This window comes from Rhinoderma darwinii, chromosome 10 (assembly GCF_050947455.1).
Source record: "Rhinoderma darwinii isolate aRhiDar2 chromosome 10, aRhiDar2.hap1, whole genome shotgun sequence".
Lineage (NCBI taxonomy): Eukaryota > Metazoa > Chordata > Amphibia > Anura > Rhinodermatidae > Rhinoderma > Rhinoderma darwinii.
Window position 1 is genome coordinate 58,049,171 of NC_134696.1, and position 11,794 is coordinate 58,060,964.

The 11,794-nt window shown below is 42.0% G+C and overlaps 1 long non-coding RNA gene across 1 annotated transcript; it reads right to left on the reverse strand.

The window, feature by feature from the left end:
* Positions 1–1,524: 1,524 nt before the first annotated feature.
* LOC142661467 (uncharacterized) lies at positions 1,525–3,881 on the reverse strand. Its single transcript, XR_012850740.1, has 2 exons — positions 3,523–3,881; positions 1,525–3,280 (listed from the first exon to the last, which is right to left on the reverse strand). It is a non-coding gene; the product is annotated as an uncharacterized LOC142661467 (long non-coding RNA).
* Between the last annotated feature and the right edge of the window lie 7,913 nt (positions 3,882–11,794).

Consider the following 11,794-nt stretch of genomic DNA (forward strand, 5'->3'; position numbering starts at 1 on the left):
CGCTGAATTCGGGGAGGTTGGGAGGTATGTCACAGTATGTGGATTTCACTGATTTGCGGGCAATGTGATTGGCACTGTTATAGTGGTATGTGGATTGCACTGATATGGGTGTACTGTGGCTGGCACAGTTATCACAGTATGTGGATTGCACTGATTTGTTGGCAGTGTGACTGGCACTGTTATGGTGGTATGTGATTGCACTGATATGCGGTCATGGGTACTGGCACTTTTCTAAGGGGGTTTTTATGAGGCCATTCTGTGTCTGATAACTGAATCTGCGTTTGTGTGCATTCATACATGTGTGTGATACTGGGTCCATAAGCATCAGCATGCCACCTTGACAATATCCTGCGTATGCCCCTAGTTGGTATGAAGGTTGAAGGTGCGGATATAGCCGGTCGTATTCCAATATACAAAGACTGCTCATCTCTGGAGAACTGTTCTCAGTGCTATGACTCATTTCAATAACCAGAGGCAGAGTGCAGCCCCAAAACTGCGGTTATGGGGTAGGGAGTTTGACCTCTAATTGAGCATTCATAGTGTCCAGGCAGACAAGCATGGATATTTGCATGCATCCCCCATAGATCGCTTACTTTGCCATACCAGCTAGACTAGACAGCGGTTATGAAGTGCAGCTCTTGCTGTCATGCACTCGGCCCAACTATGCCTTAGATCATTGACTCATTGATTTTAATGGTCACCATGTAGTACTTCTTTTCCCCTGTGGTGGCGCTGCATGGAAACTGGGCCATGCTCATTGACCACTGTTATTAATAACCACACTGAGTGGGAACTGGTGCTTGTCCCTGCTATTACTACATTACATCATGGCACTGTTATGGGTGTACTGTGGCTGGCACTGTTATGGGTGTACTGTGGCTGGCACTGTTATGGGTGTACTGTGGCTGGCACTGTTATGGGTGTACTGTGGCTGGCTCTGTTATGGGTGTACTGTGGCTGGCACTGTTATGGTTGTACTGTGGCTGGCACTGCTATTATAGTCACACCTCCCAACTTTCAAGTATCACAAAGAGGGACAACCTTTTAAAAGTAGGCCAATGAACTTAGGCAACCGGCCACCACATGATGTAAACTAACCAATGATAGCTCCCCTCCCTCTGTCAAACACATTAGATGCCGCTGTCGCTATTGACAGCGGCATCTAATGGGTTAAACCGCAGGAATCGGCGCACGCTTAGATTCCGGCAGTTGGGGCAGGAGCCAGGCTGTGTATAACAACTGTGCTCCTGCCGCTGATCGCGTGAGTACACTGGCAGTACCCACCCGATCAGAGGACAGATATATCCATCCTTTTGAGGGAACTAGCTCCTGCATAGGACCGATATATCCGTCCTTCGTCGTAAAGGGGTTAAAGTGGTTGCATTTATATGGCTCACATGATAAATATCTCTTCTGTATGTGCATATTATCCAATACATCATGGATACAGCCATATTGGATTATCATAATATATACTAATACCTGACTGCTATATAATATTGAGAAATGACGAGGAGACAAAGCTTTTAATATTAAAACACAATTTATTTAACTGAAATTCCTAACTAAAGCTACTGATCCAGAAGAAGGCAAAAACCCTGCGCACGTTTAGCCAATTTGTGCCACAGGGGAAAATTCCTTGTTGACCCCGAGAAAAGGCGATCAGTCCGAGAACCCAGGATCAGAGCTTGTAATGCAACTAACTAAACACATCTCATTGATAGCTATGACAGCGCATTATATAGTAACTTATATCATTACGTATACGGCATATACAGAAGTTGTCCAATCCCAGCTGTTGTCCTCGATGTCCCGGTATCATGCCGGCCGCTCCTCTACTGATCGGACTCTGGAGATCACAGATAAAAGGCGATCAGTCCGAAAAACCAGGATCAGAGCTTGTAATGCAACTAACTAAACACATCTCATTGATAGCTATGACATTGTATTATATAGTAACTGATATCATTACGTATACGGCATATACAGAAGTTGTCCAATCCCAGTTGTTGTCCTCGATGTCCCGCTATCATGCCGGCCGCTCCTCTACTGATCGGACTCTGGAGATCACAGCACGACTATGTTCATCTCAGCTGTGAAAGAGAAATAGAAGTTGTACAATCCCAGTTGTGGTCCTCTATGTCCCGGTATCATGCCGGCCGCTCCTCTACTGATTGGACTCTGGAGATCACAGCACGACTATGGTCATCTCAGCTGTGAAAGAGAAAGAGAAGTTGTCCAATCCCAGTTGTTGTCCTCGATGTCCCGGTATCATGCCGGCCGCTCCTCTACTGATCGGACTCTGAAGATCACAGCATGACTATTGTCATCTCAGCTGTGAAAGGGAAAGAGAAGTTGTCCAATCCCAGTTGTTGTCCTCGATGTCCCGGTATCATGCCGGCCGCTCCTCTACTGATCGGACTCTGGAGATCACAGCACGATTATGGTCATCTCAGCTGTGAAAGAGAAAGAGAAGTTGTCCAATCCCAGTTGTTGTCCTCGATGTCCCTGTATCATGCCGGCCGCTCCTCTACTGATCGGACTCTGGAGATCACAGCACGACTATGGTCATCTTAGCTGTGAAAGAGAAAGAGAACACTGCCCTCCTATGGCCTTTCTCCTGTGACATCTGTTCGTCCTATAGGAAAACATCATTCCCTGTTATTCCGGCATAATACAGTTTTATTAACATCCGCGCTGGAGGTGGTCCATGGTCATAGACCCTCTATACAGACCAAACAAGGTCCAGGGTCTCGCAGAACAACAACCATGGGATAACTGTTAAGGAGTCTTTACATGTGTGACACGGAGGAGTTATAGGAGGACATTAAACAAGGCTCTTGCTGAAGTCAATGCATTGATTCTACATATTTACCTTGACCTGTATAATCCATGTGTTATTTATTTATTTCAGTTACTTATATAGCGGCAACATATTACGTACGCAGTGCTGTACAGAGGGGTCCTCTTTTACTGTCCCCATTGGGGCTCACAATCTACATTCCCTATTGGTATGTTTTCCGGGTGTGGGAGGAAACCGGAGTACCCAGAGCAAACACAGGGAGAGCATACAAACTCTATGCAGATGTTGTCCTCGGTTGGATTTGAACCCAGGACCCCAGCGCTGCAACAGTGCTAGCCACCGTGCTGCCCCACATGTGTGTTAAGACATCAGAAGGCGCCAAATATAAAACTATAAATAGAATTGTCACGTTACATACGATTTTGATGAATTTCACAGTTCTTGTCCTCATCTTCAGCTGCCGTCCAGATCTCCTCCCTGCAATGAAATAATAAGGGCAAAGTTTGCGCCATTTTAACTTTGTTTAATCCACGTTTATTAAAGTAAACTAGGTCTTCAAATTTTACGGAAAATGTATTTTACGTCGCTGCTTGCGACTGTTTGGTACAGTTTACGCAAAAACCTGCCATAAACTGCTGAGTAAATTCTGACAATAATTTACAACAACCCCCCATCCCTCAAATTTTCAGATTAAATAAACGTATACATTACGTACATACCTAAATGTCTGGAGATTGGCGGCAGATTTTCTCCATGTTACTGTTTTCTTATTGGCTCCAAAACCTGAAAGTAAAGAGCACAACCCCCTATTGCCGCGTGTATAAGCCACGGCCCCAGGTGCCATTTTGTTCTCTCCCCGCCATGCGTCGAGTGTATGGTGTTTTTTGTTTCCAGTGTTCTGGATTCCTGATGAATTATCTTGTGTCTTCTCTACTCATCTTCTTATCTTGGACGCAGCAGTTGCCACATGAACCCCAGATTCCATAGAATGAGTCATTGTGACATCATGCAGTGAGGTAACAATGGCCGCGTGGACTGATGATGTCACAAATATGACCAGAAGTGACATCTCCTGCTATTCATAGTATTGATAGAAAGTTATTACAATGTTACCGTGCACGTTGGTTAGTATTTCAATGCAGGGTTCTTAAAGGAAAACTACACACTAAAACACTGAGGTACTAGAAGTCCCAGCAAACTCAGTAATGAATGATTACACACTGGAAAATTGAAGAGCTATAAGTCTCAACCTTTTCTAGATATTAATAAATGCACAGTGGAGCAGAACAGCAGGGCTCACCTATCCTAGGGCTGATGTAAGACCTAGTTAAGGCTAGTGAGGGCTGGGACCCATTATTTTTTTGGGTGGGTGGGTGTCATGAGTAAAGCACAATTTAATAATTTTCCACAAAATGACAGGAGTCACTACAGACATTCAGTATTTACTATATTCTTATTTTCTTCTCAGTTTTCCAAACGAATCATTCCAGGAACTTTATTTTATGTGACGTTTAACGCCATAAGGAATAATGGAGATGATGTTTTATCTGTGTGATGATAAAGAAATATTTTAGTAATTGGTTTTGATTACATTTTTTTCCTATTTTGCTTCTGCAGCTTCCATGTTCTACATTACATTACAAGCTGCTTTGTGTTGATGAGTGTCCATCCCGACAGCCGCGCTCCCTGTCAGCTCAGTCTCCAGCCCCTCCTGTCTTCTCCGTAATGCAAATCTAAACTCAATTCTGATCACATTTGATTTGATATAAACAGAATCGGTTTATCTTCCCAGACACATACTTGTAAGATGTGAGCGGAGCCTAAGGGCTATCTACACCTTTGAAAGGCAATTATTTATTTTTTATTATAAATAATATATTGATTACATGAAAGATTGTTTCATTTGACGTACCTAACGTTATCTTGAATATTTTAGGACAGTATGAAAAATATTTTCTTTACATCTGATTCTTTCGTTTGCTTCGTTTTGTAATGTGTCATAACATGTTAAAACAATAAAAACTTTCGATTAAAAAAAATCTAATTATACTCCTTTACTTATATATTTTATGAAAGTAGACCTCACTCCTTGTAAAAATGTCAGTCATGCAAATTAACATCAACGCGTAACACTGTGTAAAAAATACATTTTGGGCCAGTTCACACATTGCGTAAATACTGCAGATTTTCCGCAATGGAATTCGTTGCGGAAAATCTGCAGCAAATACAGTAGCAGCAAAGTGGATGAGATTGAACAAGTCTCATCCACAAAATGCATAAATAGTGAGCAGAAATACCGCTCAGAAATTGACGTGAAGTTCATTACGCAGCATGTCAATTGTCTTCACGTAAACGCTGCTTATATGTTGCGGGATTTCCCTATTGGGGATGTAAATGCCGCATCAAATAGCAGTTGTTACTAAAGGTAATTAACCTCTCAAATATTGTACTATCACAAGCACAGATAGAAGTGTTAGGGATGGGTTTAACCTTTTGCCCAGTCTCTAATTTAGATTTTTTTGAAACAACTAAAGATGTGCATCTGTTTGCAAGGAAACTGCTTCTTAAAAAGCACTTTAATACAGCTCTTTGCCGAGAGGGATGAACAACTCACTCTTAAAGCACTTGATGAATTACTTTTTTGAACCCAAATTTCCACCGAGGGTTAGGGGGCGCTCCACCACATTCCCACCCATGTCAATGTGTCCTGCAGTAGACACTTTTGTTAGATTGGTTACAAATGAATCGAGGATGGTGTCCTTATATCATACTCATAACAATCTTAATGGGGCACAAAGAGAAGCCCTAGAACAACTCAAAAAGATGAAAACAGTGGTTATTAAGCCAGTGGACAGGTGTGGTAATGTGGTGGTGTGGTCCATTGATAAATATGAAAGGTAAAGCGTTTAGACAGCTCAATGAAGGGTTGTGCTATCAAAAACTTGATGGCTGTCTGTCCCCTTGCTAACTTCAAGGCCCAATTAGATAGGATTATGTGGAGGTCGTTTGAACTTAATATTATACCAAAAACTGCACTTGAAGGTTTGGTTGTGGATAAACCAGTAATAGCAACCTTGTATCTACTTCCCAAAGTTCACAAAAGCCTAGTGGATCTTCCGGGGAGACCAATAGTCTCCAGTAAAGGGAGTCTATGTAAGACAGTTTGCCGTTTTATTGATTTCTATCTTAAACCCTTGGGGAGTGATTTACCCTCATACATCCGGGACTCTACAGAAGTCCACAATAGATTGGAGAGAGTATTCAAGGGACATGATGATTGTTTTGTGACGTGTGACGTTGAGTCACTGTACACTGCAATCGAACACAAACATGGTATTGAAGCCACTAGGTTTCACTTAAATAGGACCAAATTACAACCTGATCTTATTGAGTTGGTAATTCTATTATTGGACTTTGAATTACAACACAATTTGTTCATGTTCAAAGACCGCTATTTTCTACAGAAGAGAGGAGTGGCAATGGGGGCGACTTGTGCGCCCTCATATGCCAACCTCTTTCTAGGATATTGGGAACAGAGTCTACAACTACCTGATGCAGAAGATGGAGGCATCCTGATTTGCATGCGTTTCATCGATGACATACTATTTTTGTGGCATGGAGAGGTAGGAAAATTGGAAACTTTCCTTGCGGGTCTGAATGTCAACCAGCTCAATATCCAGCTGACTTCCAAGGTAAGTCGGACGGATATTAAGTTCCTTGACATCAGATTTATTAAAGCCACAAATGGTTTGATTGGTACTGACATTTTTAGAAAAACGACATCTGTCAACTCCTTCCTTAATGCAAAATCGTCTCATCCCCCACAGACCTTGAGAGTAGTTCCAACAGGGCAATTTTTAAGAGCACGTCGGATTTGTTAGACTGAGACTGCCTTTGAAAATCAGGCGTCTGACCTATCGAAGAGGTTTCGCGCTAGAGTATATAAAACTAAGGACATTGAGCCAGGATATGTGAAAGCAAAAAATACACAGAGAAATTACCTACTTATACCTAAACCAAAGAAAAGGGACAACAATAAACAGGTAAGATTCATTACTGGATATCATGCTCAATTGTGTGAAATGAAAACAACTTTTGAGAGATTTTGGCCGATCCCACATACAGATGCAGATTTGAGTTTAGTTTCATCAGATTTTCCTCTGATTACTTCACGTAGATCACGCAATCTTGGGGATATTTTGCTTAAGAGCCACTATGTAGCCCCTACATCAGGGTTTATTTTTAATTCAAAGGGGCCCAAATGGGGATCATACCCGTGTGGTGATTGTGGAGCGTGTTCGCTGATGATCGGATCTCAAAATTGTATTAATTCTTCAGGGTCAAAGGAGTACAATATCTGCCACAGTATCACCTGTCGTTTAACTGCTGTGATCTACTACGCGAGTTGCCCCTGACAATTGATATTTCTTAATTTTAAGAAAGCCAATTTCCCCAGGATGAGGGCGGCAATTCAGGATATAGACTGGGAAGAACTAATGTCAAATAATGGGACAAATGATAAATGGGAGATTTTCAAATCTACTTTGAGTTATTATAGTGCAAAATGTATTCCTACAGGTAACAAGTATAAACGACTAAAATTAAACCCCACATGGCTTACACCTTCTGTGAAAGGGGCAATACATGACAAAAAAAAGGGCATTTAAAAAATACAAATCTGAGGGTACATCTGGAGCCTTTGTAAAATATAAAGAGCTTAATAAAATCTTTAAAAATGTAATAAAATCAGCAAAAATACAAAATGAAAGGCAGGTGGCCAAGGATAGTAAAACAAATCCTAAAAAATTCTTCAAGCATATAAATGCAAAAAAGCCCAGGTCTGAACATGTAGGACCCTTAGATAGTGGTAATGGGGAGTTGGTCACAGGGGATCAATAGAAGGCAGAGTTACTAAATGGGTTCTTCCGCTTTGTATATACAACAGAAGAAGGAGCAGCTGATGTAGCCGCTGCCGTTGCTGTTAATATATCAGTTGATATACTGAATTGGATGAATGTAGATATGGTCCAAGCTAAATTAAATAAAATAAATGTACACAAGGCCCCGGGACCAGATGGGTTACACCCTAGAGTTCTTAAAGAGCTTAGTTCAGTTATTTCTGTCCCCCTCTTCATAATATTTAGAGAGTCTCTCATGAGTGGTATAGTGCCAAGGGACTGGCGCAGGGCAAATGTGGTGCCTATTTTCAAAAAGGGCTCTAGGTCTTCGCCGGGTAATTATAGACCAGTAAGCTTAACATCAATTGTGGGGAAAATGTTTGAGGGGCTATTGAGGGACTATATACAGAATTATGTGACAATAAATAGTATTATAAGTGACAGCCAGCATGGTTTTACAAAGGACAGAAGCTGTCAAACCAACCTGATTTGTTTTTATGAAGAGGTAAGCAGAAGCCTAGACAGAGGGGCCGCTGTGGATATAGTGTTTTTGGACTTTGCAAAGGCATTTGACACTGTCCCTCATAGACATCTAATGGGTAAATTAAGGACTATATAGGTTTAGAAAGTATAGTTTGTAATTGGATTGAGAATTGGCTCAAGGACCGTATCCAGAGAGTTGTGGTCAATGATTCCTACTCTGAATGGTCCCCAGTTATAAGTGGTGTACCCCAGGGTTCAGTGCTGGGACCACTATTATTCAACTTATTTATTAATGATATAGAGGATGGGATTAATAGCACTATTTCTATTTTTGCAGATGACACCAAGCTATGCAATATAGTTCAGACTATGGAAGATGTTTGTGAATTGCAGGCAGATTTAAACAAACAAAGTGTTTGGGCGTCCACTTGGCAAATGAATTTTAATGTAGATAAATGTAAAGTTATGCATCTGGGTACGAAAAACCTGCAAGCATCATATGTCCTAAGGGGAGCTACACTGGGGGAGTCAATTGTTGAGAAGGATCTGGGTGTACTTGTAAATCATAAACTAAATTTCAGCATGCAGTGTCAATCAGCTGCTTCAAAGGCCAGCAAAATATTGTCGTGTATCAAAAGAGGCATGGACTCGCGGGACAGGGATGTAATATTACCACTTTACAAAGCATTAGTGAGGCCTCATCTAGAATATGCAGTCCAGTTCTGGGCTCCAGTTCATAGAAAGGATGCCCTGGAGTTGGAAAAAATACAAAGAAGAGCAACAAAGCTAATAAGGGGCATGGAGAATCTAAGTTATGAGGAAAGATTAAAAGAACTAAACCTATTTAGCCTTGAGAAAAGACGACTAAGGGGGGACATGATTAACTTATATAAATATATGAATGGCGCATACAAAAAATATGGTGAAATCCTGTTCCATGTAAAACCCCCTCAAAAAACAAGGGGGCACTCTCTCCGTCTGGAGAAAAAAAGGTTCAACCTGCAGAGGCGACAAGCCTTCTTTACTGTGAGAACTGTGAATCTATGGAATAGCCTACCGCAGGAGCTGCTCGCAGCAGGGACAGTAGATGGCTTTAAAAAAGGCTTAGATAATTTCCTAGAACAAAAAAATATTAACTGCTATGTGTAGAAATTTTTTACTTCCCCTTTCCCATCCCACTTCCCCTTTCCCATCCCTTGGTTGAACTTGATGGACATGTGTCTTTTTTCAACTGTACAAACTATGTAACTATGTAACTATGTAACTATGTGGGTCTCACATCTAGAACTTCGTGTGAGGATCTTGGAACATGTAAGGGACATTAAAGGAGCCATGAAGACTGATGACCCTGAAAAATTGAGTAAATTGAAACCAATACCTCGTCATTTTCGAGAGCATCATCAAGGGAATTGGAGGCTCTTGAAGTTTAGAGGTATTGATAAAATCTCGTTAGGAAGTAGAGGTGGCAATATCCAAAAAACCCTTGCTCAACGCGAATGTAAATGGATTATGAATCTACAGACCGGTTTCCCTAAAGGGTTAAATGAAATGGTCAGCTTTGGTCCGTTTTTGTAATAATTATCAGTGAGTGCCAACCTTTGTTATGTTTGATCTTATGTGTGTAGGAAGGATATCTGAGGAAGTTTCTTGTTTGTATTTCTAGAGTGGACCCTATGTTTTTGATATCAGATGTCTGTATAGACTGCAGTGATGCCCTGGATCTAACTGAGCTATGGAGTTCGAGATGGCTTAATCAGACTTGACCGGAGATGCACGTGTTTGTTTTTAAATATGTGTAGACAAGCGTTGACTTTTGTTTGGAAATATGCAATTTAAAAAACCTACTATGTTTGGGTGATATGCACCCCTATGAGGGGGGGATTATGCACGTATTTGTGGTGTTCTTTGGTGCACATTTTATATAGTGATGTATTCTGTGTATTATCACATCTTTGAGAGTGATTTGTTTCACAATGATATGCCTTTTTTATACCCATATGAGTATTTATTCACATTTATTTTTCACTTGTACGAGAGTATTTATATATAGTCTTGCATACCATGACATTAGTGCTCTTGTATTTTGGTACGTCTATATATTTATTCATATACACTTTATATTTTTTAGCACCTCCACATATATAATCTTTATTGGACCATTTGGGTTCCGAAAAGAGTATATTTTTTGGTATTATATATTTTTCAGTTTTTATTATTATTTTATTTTTTTTATTATTTTTTATTTTTCATTCTTTATTATTATTCTTTCCGCACTCAGTCACTACACTTTTTATTCATTCTTTTCATTTTATTTTATTATTATAATTGTTATTAATTATGCATAATCTCTACATTTTGTGTAGCCATGTGTGCACACAGTAAGCATACATCGGGTCTCCTTTTGTACACACATTTATCTTTCATGCTGTCAAATATAAGTGATGCCTCCGGAGGATATATAGGGTTGTTTGTCTAATAATTACGCACATACTTATAGACATTATGCACTGAGGATGAGACGCTTGTCTTATACAGAATAATTATAGAATATTGTATGATGGATGCACATTTTGTGTATCCCTTACCGAGTGTACACTCTTACATGTGTGTTGAATGACATCTCTTGCTTGATGGCACAGTGTATTGGCAGTGCCATCATTCAACATGGCTGCGGTAGGTCTATGGATGCAGTGCGCGTGCGTGTGGTGAGGGGCCATTCATGATGTAGTAAGCCCAGCGTAATGTAGGCACAGCCGTAATGAAGGAAGCGCATGACTAGGTGTTTTAGGCTATGTTATATGGATTGGACGGCTAAGGGAAAGGGGGCATGGGGCAAAATGTATCTATATGTGGTGGGTGGAGAGTAAAGTATATAAGTCCATGCGGGGAAGAGGCAGCCCTCTCTCCCGCTGGACAACAGGAGAAATATTTGTCCTGTCATTATATTTAAAAAAAATAAAATAATATATAATAATATTTTACACTTACCTGATGGACGCGGCGATGGAGATGACGATGGCCAGGATCCGGGATGCAGCGATGCAGCACGGCGTAGGATGGCTGGATTCGCTGTTTGCCGGGACTCTTCCTCCGGTTCCAGCGGCTGGAGAGGAGAGCGAGGGACGCAGCAGTTGGCGTTCCAGGCCTCAGGAGAGGCCTTCATCTGCGGAAACACCTCGGTCTGTTTGGCGCCGAGGGAGCCCCTCCAGGGACCCTCCTCCTCCTGCTGGTCCAAAGCTGCACCCTGGCGACGGTCCGCGGAGGTCTGGGAGGAATCCCATCAGGCGGGCAAGACCGTAGGTGACAGGAGGGGGGGGGCCGCGGCAGCCATCTTACCCCCTCCTGTCTTCAACGACAAGACCGGAAGTGGAGGCGGGACCGGAAGTGCACGCTGGACCGAAAGTGCACGCTGGACCGGAAGTGCACGCTGGACCGGAAGTGACGGCTTTCTCCGGCGCCGATGTTCCAGGTGCCGGAGGAGCTCTTCAGAAGGACGTCCGGACATCAGGCCCGACCCGGAGGAAGAGGCGGACGGCCTCCAGATGGGGAGCGAGATCGCCTCCTGCGGGCTGCTTCGGGTAATGACGCCGCGCCCCATCCGGACGAAGGG